The 13,777-nt window shown below is 44.1% G+C and overlaps 1 pseudogene; it reads right to left on the minus strand.

Annotated features, from left to right (window-relative positions):
* Positions 1–1,592: 1,592 nt before the first annotated feature.
* Positions 1,593–11,711, minus strand: LOC148035766 (uncharacterized; annotated as a pseudogene).
* Positions 11,712–13,777: the final 2,066 nt, after the last annotated feature.

Raw genomic sequence — 13,777 nt, forward strand, 5'->3', positions numbered from 1 at the left:
TCCCTCTCCCTCATTTCTTCTCCCTCTCTCATTATATACAAATTATACAAAAAATAAATAAATAAGAGAGAGAATACACTCTCCCTTCCTCTCATTCTCTCATTTCATCCCCCTCCCTCTTCCATTTCCTCCCTCTCCCTCTTTCTCCCTCTCCCTCTCCCTCTCTTTCTCTCTCTCTCCCTCCCTCCCCCTCCCCCTCCCCCTCCCATTTCCTCCCTCTTCCTCTCCCTCTCTTTCTCTCTCATTTCCTCTCCCTCTCTCAATATATATACACAAATCATATAAGAAAAAGTAAAAGAGAGAGAGAATGCACTCTCCCTCCCTCTCCCTCTCTCATTTCCTCCCCATCCCTCTCCCTCTCCCTCTCCCTCTCTTTCTCTTTCTCTCCCTCTCTCATTCCCTCTCCCTCTTCCTCCCTCTCCCTCTCTCATTTCCTCCCCCTCCCTCTCCCTCTCTTTCTCCCTCTCCCTCTCCCTCATTTCTTCTCCCTCTCTCATTATATACAAATTATACAAAAAATAAATAAAAAAGTGAGAGAATACACTCTCCCTCCCTCTTGTTCTCTCATTTCATCCCCCTCCCTCTTCCATTTCCTCCCTCTCCCTCTCCCTCTCTTTCTCTCTCATTTCCTCTCCCTCTCTCATTTCCTCCCCATCCCCATCCCCATCCCTCTCCCTCTCCCTCTCCCTCTCCCTCTCTTTCTCTTTCTCTCCCTCTCTCATTCCTCCCTCCTCCCTCTCCCTCTCCCTCTCCCTCTCCCTCTCCCTCTCTTTCTCTTTCTCTTTCTCTTTCTCTTTCTCTCCCCCTCTTTTTCTCTTTCTCTCCCTCCCTCTCCCTCTCCCTCTCTTTCTCTCTCATTTCCTCTCCTAAACAAGCAAAAGAAGGAGAGAATTAAACGTTAAATAAGCAAAAGAAGGAGAGAATGGACTCACCGATGAGATATGGCAAGGGTTTGGTGGCTCCTCTTCATGATGAAGGTTCCTCCTCTCCTTCGCGAACGGCGGCAGTGGCTATTTGCTCTCCCTCTCCCTCTCTCACCCTATGCAAGATGGTCGCTCTCTCCCTCTCGAAACGTTTGAAGAAAATGCACTAAATGAACCGCGCTCGGGTTTCAGCCTGTTTTTTTTCCCTGTGGGGCGTCACTATTTGCATCACAAATGTGACACAAATAGTGACGCAAATAGCGATGCCGCTATTCCTATGTCGCTACCTGCCGTCGCTATATGTTAGAATCCTTGTAGTGCAAATCCATGACCACGAGAGTAAGGGAACTCCTGCCTCCATCATACTCCCACACTGAAAAGTTAGCATACTTGTTGAAGGATAGGGTTCAATCTTCCACATTGATTATGAGCACAACTCCTCCATTCCAATAGAGAAGAAATATGACTCCACCATTTAGCTCAAAAATACTTAAAGGAATGGGGTTTGGCTGTAGATTTGACTTCATGTATCACTTTATGTAGAGTGAGGCTAGCTAGTATCTAAAATATGAGGATGGAATATAGAAAAATGTATGTCTTGTCAAAGGGGTTTTATTATAAGTGTGAAGGATATGGCATTTATGAAGATTTAGGTCTTGTTTGTTTTTTTTAATGGCTTTTTTTCTTCAAGTGGATGGTTCCCAGCTGCTTCTTCATTATGAAATTTTGAAAGACAACATCTGCAACCTCTGCTTTTTGAAGCAAGTCCTGAACATGCCTCTCTCTCTCAGCTTGTGCTTCTCTGATGACCTCCAACCTTTACCGTTCTTCTCTTTTCTTCTTCTCTGCTTCAAACCTTTTGTGCTCCTCTTGTTTCTTGAGTTTGATTCTCAGTTCCTCTTGATGCCTCTGATAGTTTTCTTCTCTCTTTCTCATGAGTTTATGGAAGTTTGCAATTGCATTCTCATGCCTAGCTTCCGCATGTTTGCGAGCCTCCGTGTGTGCTGCCGCACCTGTTCTTTATTCTGCTCTTCTAATAGTCTCCATCTTTCCATTTCCTTTTGTTGCATCTCTGTTAACCCTCAAACGAACAAAGGTGGAAAATCTGGAAAAGCTAAAGCAGAAGACAAAGACAAAGGCCAAGGCAAAGAGAAACGGAAGACAAAGACGCACAAGGAGAAGAGTCCTAAATAAGGGAGAAATGCGCACAAGGAAAAGCGCAAGTCAAAACTTTTGTAAAAGAGCGCAAGTGCGTCATGGTTTAATTCAAGGAGCGCCGGACTCTCACCCATGCAATTTGTAAATGTAGACGGGCGGTGGAAAGGAAGCTAGGAAGAAAGAATGACAATGGAAAAAAGGGCCTAGGCTACTGCCGACCATGTAAAAAAGGGAAAAATGGGATGACCGCCCAAAAGGGATTAAGGGTTCTGTATATAAATTTAAAAAGTGAATGAGAAGCTCATTCTTGTGTGTGGCCAAAAGTAGCTCTCCTCTTCTTCTTCTTCTTCTTCTTCTTGCTTGCTTGAGCTTGTGCTTCAGAGAGGGAGTGTGAGAGTGTGAGGGAGTGAGTGTGTGAGGGTGAGGGACCGTGGGGTGGAGAACCTCTCCATCTTCTCCTCTCTTCTTCTCTTCTCTTATCTTGCTCGCGGCAATGGAGCTTGGAGCTTGGAGTGGGAGGATAAGCTTGCACTTGGATCGTGGAGCTACCGGAGTGTGCGGGAGAGGAGGTAACTCAAACGGCATGGAGGTAAGCTCACTACACCCATAGATATGGATGGCGCGTTGGCTATGTGAGAGGTAGCCATTAGTGCTCAGCTTGGAACGCTTGAAACAATAAGCGGTCCGTGGGTCTTGGCGATTGAGCGAAAGCTCCCATATTTTGGTTTCGTTGTCGAGACAAACGGATCCAAGCCTTGAGCGCTTGCGCGCTTTGAATCGAGCATTGAAGTAGGGATTTTCCTGAACCGATGCTTGAGATAGGTAGGAAGCCAGGGGGTTGAAGATGGTATTCGATCTCCTTGGCAAGTAGGTTTTTTGCTTTTTTGAAATTTATGTTGTGAGATGGAGTAGTGTAGGTTTTTACTTTGTGAGTTGGATGCATTAGAGTAGGAAAAAACAAAGAAAAAAGAAGAAAAACAAGCATCAGGGTTTCTGTTGTCATAATAGGACATGAGGGTTTGATTCGTTTGCCGATTTGCATTTTGGAGTTTATTGGCTATTCCAGGTATATACAACTCTTCCCCTCCATCTATAGCTTTGATCTGGAGGTGTGTATGACAAGCCATGACCTGAATCGTGTGATTCGGGCGATTTATCGTTGCGCCGGTAAAAAATGCGCTGCGCTCAGCGTGTCCGAGTGACAGTGATTTTGGGCCGAGTCCCAGAATCGGCCCTCGGCCCACTACCACTCGGACCACTTGACTCGGCCACTCGACTCGGATACCCACCGTTCGGCCTGTCCGATTTGGTCATTTGGACCAACTTTGAAATTCGGCCCACTCGGCCCTCGGCCCACTCAACTCGGCCCTCGGTCAACCAGACTCAGACTGACCGAATTTGACATTCGGACCAGTCACATTCGGCCCTTCCTACTTGGCCCTCGAACGGGCCAAATCGGGCACTCGGCCCTTGCAATTCAGACATGTCGGGGCCAAATTTAGATTTTTTCAAATTTTAGCCTGAAGGCAGTGAAACTGACCGAGAGACCATATAGAGCCAAAACCATATCATAGGTCAATCACTAGGCTAACACTTAGAGCAAGTACTTCAAAATTTATAGATAAATGGTCTTTCAAATCACGGATGGCATTTACCGTAACGCCCCTGCGGGCCGGGGGGGACTGCCCCCTGACCCCCGCAGAGGGGGCTCTGTCCCCTCCGCACCTCCCTCGAGTAGGTTGGGGAGAAAACGCGCGCCATGACAGGTCCTCCAAAACAGACCCTAGTGGATTCTCACTTGTAAAAGAGCAAGCAAAAGCCCGTACCCGAATAGAGACAAACAGAGACCCTAGAACCTCAATGGGCCCATCTAGCCAACAAGGACAAAAAGGCCACACCACAAGAACACATGTACATTGTGTTCAAACTGTGTCTAGTCGAAGCAGAATGCAACATCATCAAGCTATCAATGCGAGGATGATAGACATGACAGTCCTGATGATAGATGTACCTTGAGCAGTGCTGCACAGACGACCCAAGACCTCAGTAGAGAATCCATATCTGACTGTGCACTTAGGGACTTAAAGGCATGTATCAGAAGGCTTGAAGTTGTAAACCAAGACTCGGAAGATGAAGACATAGTGCCACCTGCTTATCTTAGGGTCAAACTCACTGCAAAAAGAGAGCATAGCATTGATGCTCTCATTGATGAAGGAGCAGATTTCAATATCTTGACTTACGAAGCATGGACTCTACTAGGTCAACCAGAGCTCAAACCGACTAAGGAAACTCTTAATCCTTACGGGGAACACCCATAAGCACTTCTAGGGAAGTGTAGAATCCTTGTAACTATTGAAACAGAAAGCTTGCCAGTCCTGTTTTATATTCCTCCAAATAGCAAGAATTGTGGAAAGGAAATCCTCCTAGGAAGGCCCTTCAAAAAGGCAACGGTGTGAAGCCGACTATATAGCACAGAGGATACACCTAACACTACCAGGTGTGAGGATAATCACGACTTTTAGCAAGGGTGACCTGACCAAACCTCGAGGGAAGGACAAGGAGCATTCTAGCATACCAAGCAAGCCTAGTAATGAGAGCAAGGAGTTGTGGGAAGAGTTGATACAAGCGCAGGTTGAACGGAGAGAACCGGTGAGTGAGGCCATATTTGAAACAAAAAGGTTAGGAGACAAGTCCAAGGATAGGGTTTGGACTTACAAATATCGTAGAAGACCACGAAAGAAGCCCAAGCCTTATAGACGAAGGCATCGATGGAGAGCTAGCACAACGCCACGATGGATATCCAAGGCGTTGCTTCGTGCTCAAGGGTATTATGCAGGCAATCGATGGATTTGGGTACCAAAACCCCTTGCTAAACCACCTCTGTCAGAAGCCCAAATTATGTCAAAAGCAAAGAGGCGTAGGAGGAAACTTAAACAAAAATCCAAGTCTTGAACCAAAAATATTGGAGTGATTGAGCCCCTCATGATTGAAATCAAGAAACCAACCATGACCTATCAAAAATTAGATCCTTAGCCTAGCGTGCTTAGCAAGCAAATATTAGAGGTAACTGTGGAGCGTGTACAAGGTCCACTAGTGCCCAAGGAGACTTCCCAAGAGGATAAGGAGCACCACAGGCACAACATTGCTCATGATAAGGCTGATTGCTCAACAGAGCTAATGACAGAATCGTCTAACAATCACGAGCAAATTCTCCAAGCCCACGTAGGAGTCCCAAATCTCCTACATCCTCTTCACCTAAATGGACACGGGAAGCACAGCAGCAGTAGTCTCATGCCGTTGCTCAACCTGCACAAGTGAATGCGCAAAGGGCAAAAAAAGACACGACCACTTCTGATCTGCCTAAGGACGTGACACTGCAGTCTACCAATGGTAGCCAGTCCACTGAACTAGCCACCACTACTTCCAATCAGGGACCACAGCAGTCACAACCTTGGGCCGTGACAACACCCATTGCAGAACATGTCCTTAGCAATTCACCTTTGGAAGAGATGTCACAACAAACATCCTTGACACCTCCAATCCTTCCAAAGCACCTAAAGCCTAGGCTTGAGGATAAATCTCTCGAAGACTTGGCCAAAGAAATGGCGCATCTGACCAATGAACCAGAGATGAAGTGCATGGTGAAGCTTGATCACAAGCTGACAGCCATCACAAATACATACGTCCATGTGGACATCGGAAGGCCAACGCCAGAGCACACAAAGCTCATAGCTAAACCACTGACTTGGTATGAGCAGCAACATGTTTGTTTCTGCTATGTAGCTATTGTTGAAGAAGTCATGAAGGACATCCCAGAAGCCACAGCTAGAGAATTGCGCTTGATACCCTCATTTTATATAGCTCTATGTGAGATAAACAAGGAAAAGCTTGAAGCAATCAAAAGAAAAGGGAAAGGACAAGGTAGCTTTGCACAAAATTGGTACTCCAACCAAATTGGCAGCCAAAATTGGCCACCGACTAATGACACTTTTGCTTAGCAAAGGAAAGCCCTTTGGACATCAATACATGATTCCACGTACGTTGCCCCGACCTCATTGAGAGTGTTGGCAACTGCCCATGATGTCCAGCTTTCTACCACTGTCCAAAAACATCCCTTGTATGATAAAGTGCTTCTAGAAGAAGATCTACACGTGGCTAGTAGGCTAGGAATAGGGAGTATGGTACTTGATGTCAGCGTATATGTCTTCTACCTCACTCAAGACCCTACAATCCTAGATCTCTATGCTTCCCATTAGTACAACCCTGACTTCTTCAATTGGTTTCTTCCAAGCCTACATGACAAAAACCCTAAACCGTCTCATGGTTCTACACTAGAGTCACCCAAACCTCCAGGGCAAGAGAACAACAGCTCTAAACACAACACTCACCTTGACAAAAAGCAATGGAGACAGGTTCTAATAGATAAGGACAAAAATCTAGAGCAAATACCTAACCAGGAGCAACTGTCAATGCAGTCAAATGCGGGGCTGAACAGAGGAGAATTAGCTAGACAGCTAGACTCTCCAAAAAGAGAGGTAGTTGAACCCTCGCAACCTAGCAAGGCTATTCAACCTAGTGAGGCCGTAGCAAATTCCCATGACGACATGCCACAAAAAGAGAAAGCTAAGGCCCAACCAAGCACATCAACTACTGACCTAGTTCAGGATCCTGATTCCTTAAAGGGTACACCTCTAGTGCCCAAGAGAAAGAGAAGAAAACAATGAAAACAACAACAGTTGCAAGCTACTACAGACGACAACAAGATTGGGACCAAGAGTACTAAAGAGATGATGAACAAAGCGTCTGGTTCATCCATAGATAAACCCATTGCCATCTCTCCTAATAGCAGTGAAACCTCAAACACATCCGTGTGCTCTGAAAAATCAAAGCAGCCGTTGCCATCAACAGTTGCTTTCAACACTCAATCCACCGACAATAGAACTCTCATCAACCAATCACGAGTGGATACAACGCTGTCACAACAAGGTGACAAACCTATACCAATCACATCCGAGGAGAACCATGACAAAATAACAACAAAACCTCAGGAAAAATGTACAATCCCCGAGAGCACAAGCAATCCTAGCATTGATCAATCTTGCTCATCTAGGCCTGAGCCCCTAGCTATGCTAAAGCCTAAGGAAACCCTTAGAACTTTGCATGAGATAGCAACCGAGCAAGCCCTCATAGAACATAGAGATGTGGCAGAGTGCTTGACTGAGTGGGACACTAAATTGAAATTATTCTCATATGTCTATGTTCATGCAGACATGGGCACATTCCCTAGGGAGCAGCTTGAGGAATATTTGCCTTATCCGCTATCATGGGAAGAGCAAGAATATCTTGACGGACATTATGATAAGCTCTTACATGAACACATGCGACTCATCTCTAACGAGGAGGCTGACGAACTACACTTAACCGTGACATTTAATGAAATGCTCTGCCAGCCAAATCTCTTAGAGATAGAGCAACTAAAGTGACAATCAGAGGGTAGAAGCCAATTTGAAAAACATTGGTTTGAAAACCGTGCTACAATGGCCGCACTTGGAGCCCAAATCATGACACTCTCAGAGAAGCGAGTGGCCAAATGGCGGTCCTAAAGAGACCCAACCCATGTGGCACCAACTTCATTTTGAGTTCTAGCTATAGTTCGAGGTATGGACCTAGCTAGAACTAGCTACAGTTCGAGGTATGGACCTAGCTGGAACTAGCCTAGAGAGCCCTTTGATTGATAAAGTTCTCATTGAGGAGGAGCTACATGTTCCAATAGACTCGAACAAGGCACCATGCTACTTGATGTTGCCAAATATTTATTATTGCTAAGTAGGCTACCACAGAAGCTAGATATGTGTGCCACACTCGAGTACAATCCTGAGTTCTACAATTGGTTTTTATCCTCACAGAGTGATATGGCTTCATGAACATGTACATAAATAAACAACGTGTTTTGTTATTGTGTAAATAATACCAAAAGAAGTAAAGGCCAACACACCCCATGAGCAATGATGACCAAGTGCAGGTGACCCACATCAAGTCAAAACTAAGGGATTCAGGTTGGTGATGTCTTGTTTAGCTGGAAATTTTCATTTTGGTTGAAGCATGTGACTTGCATGTACTCTCACACCTTTCCAAGTGAATGCAGAATGACACAGCTCAATGCCTAGAAGCATTTAATATCCAAGTCACCACAAGACCACCAACCCCACAAAGAACCATTATGGAGGAAGTGATAGGAATACCAGGAAACAAAAGCCATGACGGAAGTGCCACTAGATGAGAACCCAAGGACACCTCTGCAGAAATCACATATTGCAATTGAGCATGGCCAAAGCATAATCATTGATTACCTCCTGCTTCTTGGCCAAACTCTATGTTCGGGCAGGAGCCATGCTCTCAACAAGGGCAAATGTCTCTTCATCATCCAAGATTCAATTCGCAAGATGCTCTGCCCTTGTCCATGCACAGGCTCACTCCAAGTGCTACCTCAATTGTTTGATGTCTCACAACAAAGAGGTTTGCAAACTCTCAAGTGTATCTCTTCATCTCAATAATAGTTCCTCTAGCATCAAGGCTGGTGACACAATCATCTCTGTAATATCCATTCTTCATAGCCTTTGGATCCCAACATTTCTCAATCCAAATGAAAGGCTAACAGCCTCAATGTATGGCATTGATTGTATTCATTTTTTCCACCCAAAAAAAAAGAGGAAAAAAAAAAGCACACACGATCACAGCACCCACCTAGGGGTCCTCAAATTAGGTACGTCCAGTGACCTTGGTCAGCTGGCTCCGTCCCTGATCCCCTAGCCCTTTGTACATCCCCCACAATTGTTCAGGGCACATCAAGGGCAGGACATACCTAGGGAGCTCGCCTCGCCTATGGTTAGACCTATCACCCTGAACCACTTGCACAATTCTTTTGCACTCCATCTCAATGCCATTACAATCAACAGTGGTAAGCAAGGCATGAAAGACAATGGAAAAGTACACCATACCTTTCAAGCACTACAAGTAGCCACTAGCTACCAAAAGCTAAGACATCAAGGAGCTCAATTGTGCTACATTGCCTTGACAAGACCATAATGATGTCTCAAGCAATCTTCAAGTGTACTCCCTATCTTCATTGACAATTTTTTCCATCAACTTAGCCCCTTGCTTCACTGACCCATTGCTATACAAGGGTCCATGCAGACAGTCTTCTAACTAAGTAATACCTAAATATGCACGGGTACTCACTTAATATTCACACTATAACCTATACACGGTTTGGGTCCTCAAGTGCAGGATAATGCTCCAGGCTTGCTTAAAGTTCAACTTGTCTCCCAAACTAATTAAACTATGTCTTGTGCATGCTAAAAGAGACTAGCACTACCCCTTAGGGAGAGACCACATATGAGAGGTTTTCAATTGCATGTATTGAAAACTTCAACGAAAGTGTCATTTGCTCTTCATTGACACCCAATTCTGAACTCGTATCCTTTATCATCCTGCAAGCCTGCCAAGAATCGTCATGTGCAGAATCCCTAACAAACCAACACTTGTGCTGGCCATCAATGCAATCCCCAACAAAGAACAACCCTACCACCAACTCCAACAACCCTACAACCAGCCACCTAGGCCACCAACATGCCTCCAATGACCTTCCTCCCCACCACTACCAACACTCCACCATGGCAACCATAGACGTCCTTGCCACCCATGTCTTCGGTGCATGCTAAAGCCTGCTACCTACGACGGTGCGTGCCATGGGACTGGCACTCGTCTAGGAGGGTGGTAATGTTAACCCTCAAACGAACGAAGGTGGAAAATCCGAAAAAGCTAAAGCAGAAGACAAAGACAAAGGCCAAGGCAAAGAGAAATGGAAGACAAAGACGCACAAGGAGAAGAGTCCTAAATAAGGGAGAAATGCGCACAAGAAAAAGCGCAACTCAAAACTTTTGTAAAAGAGCGCAAGCGCATCATGGTTTAATTCAAGGAGCGTCGGGCTCTCATCCGTGCAATTTGTAAATGTAGACGGGCGGTGGAAAGGAAGCTAGGAAGAAAGAAGGACAATGGGAAAAAGGGCCTAGGCTACGGCCGACCATGTAAAAAAGGGGAAAAGGGGATGACCGCCCAAAAGGGATTTAGGGTTCTGTATATAAATTTGAAAAGTGAATGAGAAGCTCATTCTTGTGTGTGGCCAAAAGTAGCTCTTCTTCTTCTTCTTCTTCTTCTTCTTCTTCTTCTTCTTCTTGCTTGCTTGAGCTTGCGCTTGAGAGAGGGAGTGTGAGAGTGTGAGGGAGTGAGTGTGTGAGGGTGAGGGACCGTGGGGTGGAGAACCTCTCCATCTTCTCCTCTCTTCTTCTCTTCTCTTCTCTTCTCTTCTCTTCTCTTGCTCGCGGCAATGGAGCTTGGAGCTTGGAGCGGGAGGATCGAGCTTGCTTGAAGCTTGCACTTGGATCGTGGAGCTACCAGAGTGTGCGGGAGAGGAGGTAACTCGAATGGCATGGAGGTAAGCTCACTACACCCGTAGATATGGATGGCGTGTCGGCTATGTGAGAGGTATCCATTAGTGCTCGGCTTGGAACGCTTGAAACAATAAGCGGTCCGTGGTCTTGGCGGTTGAGCAAAAGCTCCCACAATCTCTTATTGCTTCTTTCTTAGAACCTCTTGATGTGCTTCCTGTATTTTCTCCATCTGTCTTTTAAATTCCTCCTTCTTAGTAATTCTTTCTTTCTCCTTCCTCATGGCTTCTCTTCGTTGTTGCCTCAATTGTGCTTGTTCTTGGACAAGTTGTTATTGCTTCCTTAGGTACCTTTATGCTGCAAGTTGCTCCTTCAGGTACCTTTCTGCTACAAGCTTACTCTTTCTTTCTAAAGCCTCCTCCTCCTTCAATTTTTGTAATTCTCTCTTTCATAAATCAGTTTGCCATTCCTTCTCCTTCTTTGCTTTCTCAATCCTCTTTTGCTCCTCTACTTTCCTTTCAGCATCAGCTCGAGCTTCATTCTCTACTGCCATTTGCTGTCTTTGTGCCTCAAACTTGGCCATTTTCTCTAGCTCTCTTTGTTATCACCTTCACATAACTTCAAGTCTTTGTTTTTCCTTTTCTTGAAAATATTTAGGGCACTTATACTTGTTGTTATTCACATCTGCAGAGGCGACACGGTCTTCCTCATCCTTTTGTTGGATGATTCTGGCCCTTTCTACCCGAAGCTTTTTTGAATCTTCTCTTTTCTAAGCTTCTCATGGTGCTCAAATTTGAGATCTGTGAGCTCTCTAAGTCCCCTCATGGAAATATTCTACAGATTTGAATGCAAGCTCATGAGGATCAAGTCCAAGTTGCATGCATGCCTGAATTGATCGTGGTTGGTTAATCGGATTGGTTTCTCATTATCCCCATGCTTGGCAAGATCATCAATAGTAACAAGTTTCTTACTTTTTGTATGCTTGGTGTCTTCCAAAGCTTCCTTCCAGACATGGAGCATCTTCTCAGTCCACACATCTGGAGGTATAGGTGAGGGCTTGTAGGGCTAGGAGAAGGGGAAGGGCTGTGGGTGGGAGTTCCAGAGCAATGGCTGTAATTGCCATGCTTGTGTTGCTGTTTGGGATGGTCCCAACTACCATGCTTCTAGTTCTCTGCACCACCATGTTTCTGCTTGTTTGCAATAGTGTGGGAGGAGGTGGTTTGGGCAGGCATGGTGGGTGGGTCCCTTTTACTGTTTTGAAGCCATTTCTTCTCTTATGCTATGATTCGCCCTCAAAAGAGAGAGCACAAGGCACCGGATGCCTCCTCTGCTTCTCTCTCTCTCTCTCTAATCTTCCTCTCATAATGCAGTCCTGTTATTTGAAATCTTCATCCTCCTCCATTTTCTTCTATTTTTTTCTCCTTGAGAAGCACAAATAGAGACATGTGAGAAAACAAAAGCCAATAACATTTAATGAAGCAAAATTTTATCATAATCCTTATTCTTCTTCTCGGCACAATTGGTTTGCCATGGCTTCTCATTCCAATGCTACATCAGCATTGCTTGTTAATTTATTATCTCGGTCAAGTAGTTGTTGAGATTAGCTTCCTCCCCGGTTGTGCACCAAAATGCAAGTACCCCTCCCATGAACAGAAACAACCACAAAACCAGGGAGAAAGCACACAAAATCTATGTGTATGACTCTGCCATTAATCTCAAAACTTAGAAAAAACCATAAATATATCTCTTAATGAACAAATTCGCCATCTTCATCCATAGCTTCAACCCTTGTGCACAAAAGAAAGAGCAAAAGGGAAAATATGAATTTTTGCACTAAAGACATAGATGAGAGGAGAGAGAAAGATTGGCACCACACAAAAGGAGAATGTGTGTATCTTGGAAGAAAGGAGAGAAAGAGAAACATAATCAGGTGTGCACTCCACCCCACTTTTTTCCCAAAAGACACAACCCTTCATATTTTTATTATTTCTTTGATTCTTTTGATACATTTGTATTCGTAAGGCTTTAGCCTTTACATTTCAATTCTTTCTAAGCTTTTGCAAATGCATGCACGTACACTTTTGTGTACACCATTTATTAATTATGGATGTGGATGTGGCCCCCTCATGTCTCTATCTCTGTTTGGTGATTTTGCAACTTAGTATTATTCTCTTGAAAAAATGAAAATATGATGCATGCTTGGATTCTTTTGTGCCTTGTTTTTGTGCTTATATGGGTGTCATCATGTAGTCAGTAGATAAACTTGTTGGAAAAACAAGCCCTACCAAATAAAAACTGGATAAACTAATCTAAACAGAACATGCCACATGTCCAAACATAGCTCTCAAAGAGTACTCTAATAGTATGTAGGTGGATATTTCTAAAAATTAGATAGAATAAGAAATATTCTACAATAATTGCTGTCTAGGTTTTATCTGCACCAAAACTGGCCCATTTGGAGCTATGCTTCAGCCCATAATGCATCCTGTAAGTATGGAAATTCATTCAAAATAGAATTAGGCCTCCAATAATCTTCCTCAAGTGGTAAACCTTCCCATTTAAGAAAATACTCAATAGTAGATCAGGAGCAAAGCTTATTCTCATGATGTTCTATGATCTCCTCAAGGATGTACTATGTGAGATCTTCTTCATCAATGGGATGCAACCCATCTATTGTATCCACCTAGGTGCCATAAAATGGTTTAAGAAAATTGACATGAAACACATTATAAATATTAGTGAAAGAGGGTGGTTCTAATCTACATGCCAAATCTCCTATATGCTTCAAAATACTATAGGGTTCATAAAACTTGTGATGAGCATGCTTGTTATTGGAACCATCTTTCAAGGTAGAGTAACAAGACTTGGGTACTTTCAACAAAACCAAATATCCTTTTTGAAACTCCATAGGGTGCCTCTTCTCATCAACACACATCTCCATCTACTCTTGGATTTTTCTAAGATTCACCTTACACTACTGAAGAAGGATCTATGTCCTTTCTAATTCCCATGAGGCTTTACCTTCTCACTAAAAATGATTATGGAAAGAAGCACTTTATAACCATGCAAGGCCTCAAAGGATGAAACTTTGATATTAGCATAGGTAGAGTTATTATAAGAAAACTTAGCTAAGTATAACTAGGAATAACATACATGCTACACATCATAACAGAAATGGAAAAGGTAGGTCTCTAATCACTTATTCACCATTTTTGTCTAGCCATCAATCTGTTGAATGATAGGTTGTAG

The sequence above is a fragment of the Lygodium microphyllum genome, chromosome 5 (assembly GCF_053477565.2).
Source record: "Lygodium microphyllum isolate KBCC chromosome 5, Lygodium_microphyllum_v1.1.10, whole genome shotgun sequence".
In the NCBI taxonomy this organism is placed as follows: Eukaryota; Viridiplantae; Streptophyta; class Polypodiopsida; order Schizaeales; family Lygodiaceae; genus Lygodium; species Lygodium microphyllum.